Source organism: Oncorhynchus masou, chromosome 10 (assembly GCF_036934945.1).
Source record: "Oncorhynchus masou masou isolate Uvic2021 chromosome 10, UVic_Omas_1.1, whole genome shotgun sequence".
NCBI classification, from domain to species: domain Eukaryota; kingdom Metazoa; phylum Chordata; class Actinopteri; order Salmoniformes; family Salmonidae; genus Oncorhynchus; species Oncorhynchus masou.
In genome coordinates, this window is record NC_088221.1 from 47,980,285 (window position 1) to 47,996,469 (window position 16,185).

The 16,185-nt window shown below is 41.0% G+C and overlaps 1 pseudogene; it reads left to right on the top strand.

Annotated features, from left to right (window-relative positions):
* Positions 1–12,966, top strand: part of LOC135547705 (guanylate-binding protein 1-like) — a 30,717-nt pseudogene extending 17,751 nt beyond the window's left edge.
* The last annotated feature ends 3,219 nt before the right edge of the window (positions 12,967–16,185 follow it).

Sequence of the window (16,185 nt, forward strand, 5' to 3'; positions counted from 1 at the left end):
TTAGACAAAATAAATACCTCACTCTGAACCCCAAACATATTTGCTGGATTCATGATAGGAACGTGAATTTAAAACATGATCTTGTTTTATTGGAATTTGAAGCTGTTGTTGGTAAATAATGAAATCTGCTGGCTTCCGAAGTTACTTTCTCAACTGTAAAACCCTTTTTAAAGAGAAGTCAAACAGAAAAATGTTCTCCTGACTCCAAATTTTTGCTGGTTAGTCTGTTGTCTGCAAAGATTGTTACATTGTAACTACATAGTAATTAAACATGTAAGGGGGTTGGTTTAAAAAAGGAAGACACATCTCAGTTAAATTGCATTGAGTTGTACGACTGACTAGGTTGGGTTTCAGATTATTTTGTGCCCAATGGAAATTAATGGTAAATAATGCATTGTGTCAGTTTGGAGTCACTTTTATTGAAAGTGTTTTAAAAACATATACTATTCTTATTTACAACAAAAGTGACTCAAATATGACAATATATTATCTACCATTGATTTCTAAGTGAATTTTGTCCCAATACTTTTGTCGCCTAAAATGGGGCACCTATCTCACCCTCCCCCCTAGCTCTGGTCTGCAGTAGTTCTGGTCCACACTAACTAACTATCGTCGAGGGCTTTGCTAGTAGTTAGCTAGTTCTGTTCTGCAGTAGTTCTGGTCCGTACTAACTAACTCTGGTCTAGGGCTTTGCTAGTAGTTAGCTAGTACTGGTCTGCAGTAGTTCTGGTCCGTACTAACTAACTATCGTCTAGGGCTTTGCTAGTAGTTAGCTAGTTCTGGTCTGCACTAACTAACTCTGGTCTAGGGCTTTGCTAGTAGTTAGCTAGTTCTGGTCTGCAGTAGTTCTGGTCCATACTAACTAACTCTGGTCTAAGGCGTAGCTAGTAACTAGCTAGTTCTGGTCCGTACAAACTAACTCTGGTCTAAGGCGTAGCTAGTAATTAGCTAGTTCTGGTCTGCAGTAGTTCTGGTCCATACTAACTAACTCTGGTCTAAGGCGTAGCTAGTAACTAGCTAGTTCTGGTCTGCAGTAGCTCTGGTCCGTACTAACTAACTCTGGTCTACGGCGTAGCTAGTAACTAGCTAGTTCTGGTCTGCAGTAGTTCTGGTCCATACTAACTAACTCTGTTCTAAGGCGTAGCTAGTAGTTAGCTAGTTCTGGTCCATACTAACTAACTCTGGTCTAAGGCGTAGCTAGTAACTAGCTAGTTCTGGTCCATACTAACTAACTCTGGTCTAAGGTGTAGCTAGTAATTAGCTAGTTCTGGTCCATACTAACTAACTCTGGTCTAGGGCTTTGCTAGTAGCTAACTAGTTCTGGTCTGCAGTAGTTCTGGTCCAGCTCTGTAACAGTGTTATAGGCTGGTTTAATATTTATACTGTAAATGTCCTCATCAATCTCTGTTGATTTAGGTTTTGCCCTTGGAGCCACCATCCAGTCTAAGACTAAGGGCATCTGGATGTGGTGTGTCCCTCATCCTGAAAGAACAGACCACACCCTGGTGCTGCTGGATACAGAGGGACTGGGGGACGTGGTGAAGGTGGGGGGGTCAAAGTTCAATCTCTTTACAATCCACATTACATATTCACATTCCTTCATTTACCAACAAAGCACAGTGAACACATACTGTATCTGCACACTCATCATTTAAACAAGATGATTACTTAGTCTGTAACGGTTCTCGTCTGTCGAAGGAGAAGCGGACCAACGTGCAGCGTGGTGGTTATTCATGTTCTTTAATTGAAAGGAACTCGACATGAACTAACAAACAATACAAAAACAACAAACGGACCATGAAAACCTACACCGCCTATCTGGTGAACAACAAACACAGAGACAGGAACAATCACCCACGAAACACTCAAAGAATATGGCTGCCTTAATATGGTTCCCAATCAGAGACAACGATAATCACCTGCCTCTGATTGAGAACCGCTTCAGGCAGCCATGGACTATGCTAGACACCCCCAAGAGAAAACACACCACAAAAACCCCATGTCACACCCTGGCCTGACCAAATAAATGCAGACAAACACAATATAAATCGACCAGGGCGTGACATCGTCAGAGATCCGATACATGTTGTGATACTTGTTTCAGGGGGATTCTAAGAATGATGCCTGGATCTTCTCGCTGGCCATTCTGTTAAGCAGTACTCTGGTCTACAACAGTCGAGGGACCATCGACAATGATGCTGTGGAGAAGCTTCAGTATCCTTTTGGGTCAACATTTGACTCCATTCTGTGGCATCTTGTGGACATAATCTGTTGTGGTATTTGATATGATAGTTTGCTTGTTTGTTAGGCTTTTGACAGTAATCTCAGCCATAGAGGTAGCCTAGCTAATTGTGATGTACATTTTCATGAATTTATGTATATGTTCAACATGATTTAATTGTAGGCAAGACCTAATCATTGATATGGTAGAGAATTGTAATAATGCTCCACCTAAATATGTTCCAATTAATTAAATTTACTATATGCATGTTGCATCAGTGCTACGTAGTGATTTTGTTTCTCTGGAAACTGTGAAGGGCTTGAGAAATCACAGAATGCCGATTCGCGGGATTGACTCTTAGCTTTTGTGAACTTTAAGAGCTGATGTTGACTTAAAGCAATGTCTGTGACTTTCAAACAAATAACGTTACTGTGTCAGTTGAACTCTAAACTGAAAATTACTTATTTGGTGTGTTTGTAACTTCCCTGAAATTCAAGCCCCTGAACTCAAACTGTGCATGACACTGACATGAGCTTTGGGATCTCCAATATCAATCCTCAACCGGTCCTAAAGATATGTGAACGAGCTGACAGAGATGATCAAGGTGAAGTCTTCCACTGTCGATGAGGAGGAAGGAGAGGGCACCCAGTTTGCTCAGTTCTTTCCTAATTTTGTGTGGACCGTCAGAGATTTCACTCTACAGCTCGAGATAGACGACAGAGAAATCACTCCAGACCAGTATTTGGAGAATTCCCTGCAACTCAAGAAAGGTGATTTTCATTCATATAAACCAGGTAGTTTGAGACCTAGATGCTGATTGGCTGAAACAGCATTCCAGCTGTATGTATATCAGACAATATACCACGGTATGATGCAAAGTGTAATGTTATGACTATAACTACTGTTCCCTGAAGGAGTACAACATACTATGGAGATTCACACTCTCGTGACTTTGGTTGAAGGATCTACAATCATGCCTGACAAGGCCAATGAAATCCTGGGACTGGGAGAGATTATTCCACCAAACTTGACAACTGTTTGTCTGAACGTGGAGATGGATACTTTTCATCTAACTTATAATGTGGGAGACAACACTCTTGACACCTGTGAACACTGTGGAACTCAGTTGAAAAACCTGTGTTCATGTGCCAAGGTTTGCGTAAAGCCTAGCCCACTGTGGGTACACAGGCTCTGGCGATCAGTGAGGAGCATCACTCGGTTTAGGCGGTAAGATGCGTAAGATAAGTAAGATGCAACCGGCTGGCACCCAGCGCTGGAAGGCATAAAAAATAGACCAAGGGGAAAAGCCTTATCATGCAGGTTACCCTACAGACCAGTCATAGCTATGGGCGACAGAATACCTTGTAACATAGCTGGGAATGGGACAGGCAGCTGTTGTAACAGACTGGAGTGAATCGTAATTGAATATAATTCCCAGGAATTAAAAGAGTTGAGGTGCGGGACTTGACACCTGTGAACACTGTTGAACTCAGCTGAAAAACCTGTGTTCATGTGCCAAGGTTTGCAAACTCCTGGTGAGCTCTGGGTATACCGGCTCCGGCGATCGGTGACGAGCCTCACTCGGTTTAGGTGGTACGATGCGTTCTGGCAACCGGCTGGCACCCAGCGCTGGAACGCATGTATTAAAAATAGACCTAGGGAAAAAGCCTTGTCATGGAGGTTACCCTACCGACCAGTCATAGATACTGACAAAATACCTTGTAACATATCTGGGAATGGGACAGACAGCTCATTTGGGGGCTCAAAGGACATTAATAAACATAGACATGCTTCCAACATACGTAGTGTTTCCATGACACTGTATAACCTGCGTGAAGCAAAAGGGGCTCTAGCAAGGAAGGCTAGCTAGCATCTTGGACTATTTAGAATAACCAATGAAATTTAAGCTACGTATTCTTAACAAGAGAGCAACCCCAGCAACTCCACCGTGGGCAGGTAGGAATAGCTAGTTATATGCTGTGCTTGTTTAATTAGGCCAGTCTCAAAAGTCTAGGTAGGAAACGGTTTACTGGGGTGGGACCGGACCGTTCATCAACATGTCTGGGAAGAGAGGCAAACGTTGCTTGACCGAGGCAGACACAGGCAGAGGGGGTACCCACTGAATCTGGCCGCCCTCTCTCTTCGGGTAGCCTCATCCTAACTGGCAACAGAGCACACAGGAGCCGGGTGGAGTCCCACAATCACACCGGTGTGATTTATTACCTTCAGCCCATTTTAAACAATGTTGTGCGTATTTTTTTGCATCGTATTCATCTTTTCCTTCTGTATCCGCCGATATCAACCATTAACCTGTGTGATTAATAGGGGCTGAGCTCGAGAGGAGTCTGTGTGACAAGGGCAGAACCGAAAAACGGTTCTTCTCACAAAAAAACGTCTGCAACAGTTTGAACTGCAGATTATTCTGACCCTAATATGAAAAGATAAGACACTCACAAACACACACATGTAAGCTACACAAGAGTCGTTAGAAGGTAAGGAGTGCTTCTACATAGAAAATCATAGGAAATCCCAGGACACAGTGTCTATGATACTGTAAGGGTTTCTTCTACATAGAAGATCATTGGAAATCCCAGGACATAGTGTCTATAATACTGTAATAAGATCACATAGTTGCTGTCACAAACTCCAAACTCCACACAGTTATCACTGAGTAGATATTAATTTCCCACTGAACAAACAATTCCTGGACTTACAGCATTTTTATGAATTCATATTTGATCAGGTTTCTGTTAAGGCGGACCGTATTTAGTTTTTATTTTTTTTAAATTACATTTGAAATTAAACTCACGAATGCAACTGTTTATGTCAAATTGTTCTGTTCTCCTTGTAGCCCTGGTTGTCCTGAAAAGAGCATGGGAAAACACTTCAAGTAATAGTAGCCTAGGTAATGCTTATGTTATGTGAGGCTAAATAGAAGAGAAAGCAGATGAATGAAATAGCGTCGGTCGATGACGTTTAAGATGAGGAGGACGATTTTTTTTCATGAACATGACCTTATTTCTATTACAGCATAATGGATGACTGTCATTCATATTCCATTCACCCAGTTTAATAAATCTTCTTCTGGATCGGTGTCCCTTCCATGGGACGGTTGAGCTAACGTAGGCTAATGCGATTAGCATGAGGTTGTAAGCAACAAGAACATTTCCCAGGAGACATATCTCATATTGGCAGAAAGCTTAAGAAATGTCAACAGAATCGGTGGTATTAATACACCCCTGATCACACGCAAACACTGTTCATTTTCATAGCAGCTACATACAAACAGCATGATCATTTTGCTCATTATAAATATATATAATTCCTTCTCACGTCGACACGCTCTCCTCCTCTCACCTTTTCCCTTTGCTTGTAGACTTCAGTGCACAACACATCAGCTGTCTGTAAACAGGCAACAACAAAAAAATCAAATCCAAACCTTCATATCATAACCGCTAACCGCTACACATAGTCGACATCGTTATCACCATATTAGCTAACGTCATAGTCAACATAGCTAACAGAAGTAAGATGTTACTAAACCCGCTACATTCATGCAGTAACGTTACAGTTAACAGTCAGCAAGCAGTTTAGCAGTTAAACCGGGCAGGCCCTGGCGACAATAAATTAGTAAAACCAAAATCTTACCTTGGAAGAGTTCCAGTGTTGGATAGACATTCAGCTGGGTAACATAGCATCCCGTGCTGTCTTAGCCAGTTGTTTGAGTATGCTAAACTAGCTAGCTGCATTCACTAGCTAAGTAAAAGTGGAAAAAATACAACGAAATATACACTCTCTATCGCTTCTCCTTCATTTTTAAAGAAATTAATTTGTTAAAAACTGTAAAACTATTGTCTTTCTATTTGAGTCAATTAATCACCAAACTTCACACACTGCAGTGCTAGCTAGCTGTAGCTTATGCTTTCAGTACTAGATTCATTCTCTGATCCTTTGATTGGGTGGACTACATGTCAGTTCATAGTGCAAGAGCTCTGATAGGTTGGAGGAGAAAGGACATATTATTGAGACGTACCCAAGATCTGCAAGTACTATAAAATCCAGTAATGTCAATGTTATCTTTCAGGTTATGGTAAAAAGATCAATGACTACAACATTCCACGAGAGTGCATCCGGAACTTCTTCCCCTCACGCAAGTGTTTTGTGTTCCCCTCCCCAACAACTCCTGACAACATGCACCGACTGGACTCCATGGACGAGGCTGAGCTTTCTGAACGCTTCAGAGAGGTCGCAGACACTTTCTGCCGCTTCATTTTCCAGGAGAGCCGTATGAAGACTGTTATAGGGGGACACACATTGACTGGAGAGAGTGAGTCAGATATCTACCTAAAGTACAGTATGTGAAAATGGATAAATATATTGTTATATTGAATTTTATTGTTCCACTAAATACTTAGTGACACATATTTTATCCTCCCACCTCTATCTGATTGCAGTGCTAGGCCACTTGGTCAACACCTATGTGGAGACCATAGCCAAAGGCAATGTGCCCTGTCTGGAGAATGCTGTGATAGCCATGGCTAAAATTGAGAACCAGGCTGCTGTGGATGAGGGCCTGGCTGTGTACCAGAAGGGAATGGAGGATGTGAAGGCCTTATTCCCAGTGGACATCAATCAGCTGTCAGAGAACCACCTTCACTCAGAGACTCAGGCCACACAGGCATTCATGAAGCGATCCTTCAAAGACGACAATGGGGAGTTCTTGAAAGCTCTTGTGGTAATGCATTTTTATCATCGTCAAGGCCATTCAATAGAAAAATTATTGATTCGCTTTTGCAACGAAATGATAATCACCTGTAACAGTAACACCAGTAGGACCCAAGGACACCAGGTGTTATATGACCAAGCAGTGCAATTCTCAATCAATTAACTTCTAGGGAGAAAAGAGCACTACTGTGAAAATCATTGCTCAGATAAGATTTTTAAACTTGGATATGGGGCTACGGGTTCCCAACTAGGAACCCCCCCCCCCTTCAGCCCAAACGGTGGCGCAGGGAAAGCAAAAATATTCTTAAAAATATTTAACCTCCACACATTAACAAGTCCAATAGCTTAAATGAAAGATAAACACCTTGTTCATCTACCCAGCATGTCAGAATTTTAAAATGTTTTACAGCGAAAACATAGCACATATTTATGTTAAACCACCACTAGGAAAACATACAATATGTAGCCACATGGCTATGCAAAATAGCACAATCACAAACGCAGGATTAAAAGAAAAATAATTCACTAACCTTTTGAAAATCTTCATCAGATGACAGTAATAGCACATGTTACACAGTACATTTATGTTTTTTCAATAGTATGCAATTTATATCCATAAATCTCCATTTACATTGAGCCATGTTCAAAAATGCAGCAGAAATGACCGGAGGAATTATAAATATCTCCGGCAGCTAACGCCAGATAACAGCAATAAACATCATAAACTTTGACTAAATATACATGTTCTACATATATTTAGAAAGATACACTTCTTCTTAATGCAAACGCTGTGTTACATTTATTTTTAACGTTACAGAATTCGTTCACTATTCAATAATCTGAGACGGCGCTCAGCCATTAGCATTATTTCTCTACTATGTTGGATTCGACAAAAATACAATTTTATAACATAAATATTCCCTTACCTTTGATGGTCAAACTAAATGCAGAATCAAGCTTTAGGATGTTTTTAACGTACAAAACAATTGCCGATTAAATCAAACATAACGAACTCTCTTCAGCCAAGCTGGGAAAAAAAATACCCTTTTCACAGAGCGCGCACCTGAAAACTCGTGACACCTCAGTATTTTGCCCGCCAAGCAGTCAAAGCTCATGCTATTTTCTCCGTTCCACGTCTCATTGAAAGACGAGAGCGCGCTGAAGAAATAGAAACTGTTCCCAGATCCATAGCTGGTTGGGAAGGGTGGGGGCGATGACGTCAAAGTTGGAGCAACTTTCTTAGGAGAGAGAGAGAGTTTGGGAGAATGGCTGCCCTGTGAGTTCTGCTTTACATACAGACATAATTCGAACGGTTTTAGAGTGTTTTCTATTCAATAATAATTATTATATGCATATATTAGCAATTTTTGACAGTTTTTTTTTAAGTTTACTTTGGGCACACAATTCATCCAAAGGGGGCAGTATTTCCCATAGCCCCATCAGGTTTTAATTAAAAATTACACTATATTGAATTAAAACCTAACGTAGATGTGGAGCCAATATGTAACAATTACTTACTATAGTAACATGGCATACCAGGGTTCACATGTCTGAGGCTGGTGTCAGTTCATACCAGGGTTCACATGTCTGAGGCTGGTGTCAGTTCATACCAGGGTTCACATGTCTGAGGCTGGTGTCAGTTCATACCAGGGTTCACATGTCTGAGGCTGGTGTCAGTTCATACCAGGGTTCACATGTCTGAGGCTGGTGTCAGTTCATACCAGGGTTCACATGTCTGAGGCTGGTGTCAGCTCATACCAGGGTTCACATGTCTGAGGCTGGTGTCAGCTCATACCAGGGTTCACATGTCAGAAGCTAGTATCAGGTTGTCCCAAGTTTCACATGTCTGAAGCTAGTATCAGTTCATACCAGGGTTCACATGTCTGAAGCTCGTATCAGCTGAAGGTCAACCTTACCTTGTATGCTATAAAATGTTGCTTCTTAGAGAACAATCTGATCTACAATGTGTTATTGTATCGAGGTTGAATTACAGCTGCTGTGTTTCTCATGTGGTGTATACTGTATTCTCCAATGTTAGCATGCTGTAATAAACCTTTTCTAGAACTGTCTTTCTATAATTGTCTGATCTTTTATCATATTCTACACACCTGCATCTGAATATTCCCAATGAATCTTTCAGGAGGCCATTAGCAACCACACCGCGGACCTTTTTAAACAGAACAAGGATGCCTCAGAGAAGAAGTGCAAGGCCCTTCTGGAGAATCTGTCTGCTCAGATGGATCAGGGGATGAAGGCGGGGACGTACGCCACACCAGGAGGCTATGAGCTTTACTGCAATCACCATGACAACATAGTGGCACAGTACCGGGCCGAGCCCAACAAAGGAGTCAGGGTAAGAGCGGGAAAGCAAACAACATCAACAACGTATTGTATTAGAGAATTAAAAAACATCCATCATTAGTCAGTAATGATGACCAACATTTCAACTAATTTCAGTCAGCTGGTTATGGTTTGAATCAAAATCAATACAACAACCTATGAGGCCTGTTTTCTGCAGGCTGAGGAGGTTCTGGAGCAGTTCCTGAAGGACAAGAGTGCAGAGTCCAACTCCATCCTGCAAGCTGACAAACAACTGACGGAAAATGAGAAAAAAATCCAAGGTAATCCACACCTCAATCTTTTTTTACTTCCAATTATAAAATAAAAATTTGACTGTGGTAGGTTCATGTTCGGAAGATGCAAACAAGACCGTTGGCCCCGCCCTAATGCCAGGCCCCGCCCAAAATGACAACTTCTAAGTATTATGGAGTAAAAATAACCAAATATATCCAAATTGGCTTGTATTATTGGTGGCCCACTAGAACATACAAATGGCAGATTTGACAAATAAGCATTTAGTTAGTATCTACTATTTTGAAAGAATAATTAAAATCAAAGCAAATCAGATTTTATTTACAGAGCCTTCAGAAAGTATTCACACTCCTTGACTTTTTACACATTTTGTTTTGTTACAGCCTCAATTTAAAATGGATTAAATTCAGATGTTTTGTCACTGGCCTACACACAATATCCCACAAGGTCAAAGTTGAATTATGGTTTTAACATGGGTTACGAATTAATTAAACATTACAAGCTGAAATGTCTTGAGTCAGTAAGTATTCAACCCTTTTGTTATGGCCTAAATAATAGTGTTTAACTATTTTTGAATGACTACCTCATCTCTGTACCCCACACATACAATTATCTGTAAGGTCCCTCAGTCGAGCAGTGAATTTCCATCACAAATTCAACCACAAAGACCAGGGAGGTTTTCCAATGCCTCGCAAAGAACGACACCTATTGGTAGATAATAAAAATAATAAATGCAGATATGGAATATCCGTTTGACCATGGTAAAGTTATTAATGACACTTTGGATGGTATATCAATTCAGCCAGTCTTTACAACGATACAGGCGTCCTTCCTAACTCAGTTGACGGAGAGGAAAGAAACCGGTCAAGGATTTCAACATGAGGCTAATGCTGACTTTAAAACAGTTACAGAGTTTAATGGCTGTGATAGGAGAAAACTGAGGATGGATCAACAACATATTACTCCACAATACTAATTTACAGAGTGAAAAGAAGGTGAATACTTTCTGAAGGTACAGCAGGTAGTTGGTGCTCAACTAACTGTCTATAGGGATATCCAAAGTCAACCCAAATGTACCACTACGACCGGGTCTCATGCAGCTGCACTCTGAATTGATGATTAACTGATTGCTGCCAGCTGTCGGCAGGAATGAAACAAACCTATCCTTCTTTTATGTTGTTATGCAGTCAAGACCACAAGTCTCACAAAAATCTGTTTTGGGGTGACACTGACTTTATGTCCAAAATTATCCTATTTACAATTTGTATAATTTATCTTTTTTTTGGTTTAAAATCAAATTCAAATGTTTTCCTTTTTCCCACCAATTTCATGATATCCAATCTTGTTCCACTGCTGCAACTCCCATATGGACTCGTGAGAGGCGAAGGTTGAGAGCCATGCGTCCTTCGAAACAGTGTGTCAAGAAGCAAGAGACACTGCTCTCTTAACCCGGAAGCCAGCCGCACCAATGTGTCGGAGGAAACACAGTACAACTGGTGACCGAAGTCAGCGTGCATGAGAAGAATGATTTGCGGGATGTTTCCTGGTCTGACAAACAGGGCAGTAGATCTCCACCTTTCCACCTTCTGATGAGGAACGGCGACATAGATGGATGTGGTGGATTGAGACGCAGCCCAATGCAAAATAAATCTCTAGCTTTAACTGACAGATTTTAAATCATTTTTTATTATTATGTTACTTAGATTGAAGCACTGTTGGCCAATAGACTCTAGAGGGTTTTAATGTGTATGAATCTGATGTATTTTGTTATGTTACTTAGATTGACACACCGGTGTGCTAATAGACTCTAGAGGGTTTTAATGGGTATGAATCTGTATGAGAAAATGAGTTGTCCAGTTTTCCTATTTATTTCTCTCCTTGGATCTTCCAGCTGAGAAGAAGAAAACAGCTGAGCTGGAGCAGGAGAAGGCAGCATTGAATGAGCAAAAGGCAGAGATGGAGCGCACCATTGAGAACATTGGCAGGGGCCAGGAGAAGTACTTGAAGGAGATGAAGGAGAAGATGGAGGAGGAGAGGAATCAACAGCAGCAGGAGTTCAACAGGACGCTGGAACGCAGGATGCAGGAGCAGAAAGATCTCCTGGAGAAGGGCCATAAGGAGAAGGCTGAGCTAATAAGACAAGAGATCGAGGAGATAAAGAAGAATAATCAATTGGAAAGGACGCCAACACCCAGAATCAGAAGGCTCTGCTGGATAACTACAAGCAGCAGGCTGAGGAACAGAGCAAAAAAAGATAGAAGCGTTAATGTCAGCGCTCAACAATAAATCACAGGCCCCCGTACAAGTCGTTGAACGACTCTGTATGTTAATGTGATCCACTCCACTCCACTTCCAATGCCTGACTATGAAAACTGATATTGAATCTTGAAGCGTTGAAGTGTTTGTCCACAACAGCCATCTCTGTTTTTATCTCTCCCTGCTGGTTATGTATGAAAGTTTGAACATCTTGAAAATGGATCTGACGTTCATGGCCACATGAGCCTGGTTCCGCTCTAGGTTTCTTCATAGGTTCCTGCCTTCTAGGGAGTTTTTCCTAGCCACTGTGCTTCTGCCTCTGCATTTCTTGCTCCTTGGGGTTTTAGGCTGAGTGTCTGTAAAGCACTTTGCGACAACTGTTGATGTAAAAAGGGCTTTATATAATAAATGTGATTGACCTTTTGTTAACCCTATATCTTAGTTTAAGATGTCGTAGGCCTTGCAATCAAATGTGTGCTCTATGTTACCTGCGGCCCACGTGGCAAATGGCCCAAAACACAAAGAATCTTGCCGGGGCAAAATGTCTCTCTGTTACAGTACCCAGATGAATGACTATTGAGATGGATGTCACAGTAATATCCATGTTTGGTATCTACAGTATCTGAAATGTGTCCTGGGAGGAGAACCTGGATGCCATTCACATGGACGTATGATCTCTGTATGCTTTTTGTTTATCCAGATGCCCAGATATTAATAAGCTGGCACACAGTCAATGTGGGCACCATCCAAGGTCCAAATAACTAAATCATCAGACGTTTTCAAGAGTTTTGGAAAACAACATACTGTATTGAGATGTTAAATGATAGGAAATGAAAGAGACTGGGTTATGTTAGAAGTTAATGGTTCCCAGAAGAAAGAACAAGGCTTTGGAATGTGTGATGGGTTGATATAGAGACAGAGGGACATCTGTTTATTAGATGAAAGAGGGGTTGAGGTCAGGACGTGAGGACAGATTCTCTTGGGAGAGTAATACATGTTTAAAATACTGTTTCCCTCATTATTAACTTCCCGTAGAGCCATAAAATGTAAGGATTGGAGAGAAAGGGGAGTGTCTTAAGTAGGATGCATATAAACGGTGGAGTCTGAAATCTTTTGCTGTCTGTTTTCAGCTGAACAGAACCTTTGGGAAGAATAAACTTGGTTAAAGCTTATCTAGTGTCCGTGGGTTATTTACTTTGAATAATAAGAACCCAACACTCTGAAAGAGCTTGGTCAACCGTGGGGGAAATAGCATACACAACAGTGTCGTCAGCATACAAGTACAGGTACATTTTGTATTAGAACCAATATTGTTCATATAAATAATGACAATAACCGGATCAAGAATCGATCCTTGTGGGACACCCTTTGTTGTGTCCAGAAACCCTGATTTAACACCGTCAGTAGGTAAACATTGCGTTCTGTCCGTTAAATCATTATCAATCCAGCTACAAAGCCTCTGAATGAGTAACAAGTGATCCATAGTGTTCAAAGCCTTAGACACTTCAATGAAAAGGGTTGCACAGAGTTTCTTCTTATCAATATGAGTAATAACATCCTTTCAAACCAGAGAAGCAGCAGAGATGGTGCTATGACCTGGTCAGCATCCCATGTTGACATGTAAAAAACATCTTCACATGCTTCAGAAACAAAATACATGTAATTAATACAATTCAATTCTAAAGAATAGAATCAAGACTTACATTGTTATATTATATTAAACAGCCTTTATAATATATATCATAATGGAGCCTTATAATAGCTGAATATAGAGAGAAACCATGCCAATCTATAGGCCCTGCCTACACCACTGTTAAATTATATTACACAGCCTTTTAATACACATCATAATAACCAAATATAGCCTATTAATAGCTGAATATAGAGAGAAACCATGCCAATCTACAGACCCTGCAAGACCCCAATGCATGTATATACGACACCATGTCGGGCCAGTTGAAATGCTGTTGGGGGGGGGGGGGGTAGATTTTGAACAACAGGCCTGGTCGGACCAGTGAGAAAAAAATGTTTACATTGGACCCTATCATAGCCTACAAATAGGACACAGAGTTTTACCTGACCAGGACATGAGATCAGGAAAAACTCCAAGCCACAGAAAATACATTTTTTCCCACACCACTTTTGAAACTGTGGTGGCGTCTCTGGGAAGGAGGTTTGTCAAACGTAGTCGATCGCAGGCCAGCAATCTGGGTTCTGGGTTCCCCAGACTAATACAGGCTTTTCCTACATTACCTATAGAGGCCATGTCATCTCACCAGCGTACAAGGTTACTTTCATTGTGTGACACATTTGTATATGAGACAGCATAGATTAAGTAGTACATTTGGAGCAAGAAGTCAGAAGAGTTCATTTACTTCAGAGTTAGTTTATTATAGAGTCCATCAATCCATTATAGTGCCTAGTAGTGTAGGAAAATCCAGACAGACAATTTGTTAAGTAAACGTTTATTGCAATGTGCATTGTCACATTCACATACAGCACATCCATATTGAAGTCACATTCATCCTTGCATAACAGAATGGAGGAATCCAAACCCTTTTCTCAAGAAAAGACTAAACAAAGATTCCATCAAATCATCTGACAGAGAAAAAAATACTATCAAATATGATTGTGGAGTATTTTTAAACAATTTACTGTACAACAAAATAATAACAATACTGGTAATGTCTTCCCAGAGGAATGGGAATATTTAGATTCACATTGTTTTAAGAAACAATATAGTGCCTTCAGTAATACCACCCTGCATACCACTCCCGACTTGCTTCTGAAGCTAAGCAGGGTTGGTTTGGTCTGTCCCTGGATGGGAGACCAGATGCTGCTGGAAGTGGTGTTGGAGGGCCAGTAGGAGGCACTCTTTCTGCTGGTCTAAAAACAAATATACCAGTGATTGGGGACACTGCCCTGTGTAGGGTGCCATCTTTCCAATGAGATGTGGGTGTCCTGACTCTCTGAGGTCATTAAAGATCCCATGGCACTTATTGTAAGAGTAGGGGTGTTAAACCTGGTGTCCTGGCTAAATTCCCAATCTGTCCCTCAAACCATCACAGTCACCTAATAATCCTCAATTTACAATTGGCTAATTCATCCCCCTCCTCTCCCCTGTAACTATTCCCCAGGTTGTTGCTGCAAATGAGAATGTGTTCTCAGTAAACTAACCTGGTAAAATCGCTGTTTGCTGCTCTGGCCCCCCAATGGTGGAACAAACTCCCTCACGACGCCAGGACAGCGGAGTCAATCACCACCTTCCGGAGACACCTGAAACCCCACCTCTTCAAGGAATACCTAGGATAGGATAAAGTAATCCTTCTCACCCCCCCCCCCCCTTAAATGATTTAGATGCACTATTGTAAAGTGGCTGTTCCACTGATGTCAGAAGGTGAATTCACCAATTTGTAAGTCGCTCTGGATAAGAGCGTCTGCTAAATGACTTAAATGTAAATAATGAATAAATAAAAAAAAGTATGCAGACCCCTTGACTTTTTCCACATTTTGTTACAGCCTTATTCTAAAATGGATTAAATAAAAAAATATATCTCTGCAAAGTACAAAGAGAGATTGTTGATAAAATCCTGCTCTGAGACTGAGACAAAGATTCACCTTCCAACAGGAGAATGACCCTAAGCACACAGCCTAGAGTGGCTTCGGGACAAGCCTCTGAATGAGCGGCCCAGACAGAGCCCGGACTTGAACCCGATCGAACATCTCTGGAGAGACCTGAAAATATCTGTGCAGCAACGGTCCCCATCCAACCTGACAGAGCTTGAGAGGATCTGCAGGGAAGAATGGGAGAAACTCCCCCAAATACAGGTGTGCCAAGCTTGTAGCGTCATACCCAAGAAGACTCAATGCTGTAATCACAGCCAAAAGGTTCTTCAACAAAGTACTGAGTAATGGGTCTAAATACTTATGTAAATGTGATATGAGTTTTTTATTATTATTATAAAATGAGCAAAAGTCTGAAAACAGTTTTTGCTTTGTCATTTTGCTTTGTTCATTTAATCAATTATAGAAGAAGGCTATAACGTGACCAAATGTTTAAATGTTTATGATAATCATAAACACCAAAGTCCTTATCATGCTTCTCTGTATCAGCGTCTGAAGAGTAACCATTTGGGATATGAAACACATTGAACAGATTCATTTCCTCTTACAACAGCTTAGATGTCACGCCCTGACCTTAGTATTCTTTGTTTTCTTTATTATTTTGGTTAGGTCAGGGTGTGACATGGGTGATGTATGTGTTTTTTACTGTCTAGGGGTTTTGTATGTTTATGGTGTTGTTTACCATCTAGGTGTTTATGTATGTCTATGGTTGCCTAGATTGGTTCTCAATTAGACGCAGCTGTTTATCGTTGTCTCTAATTGGGAAC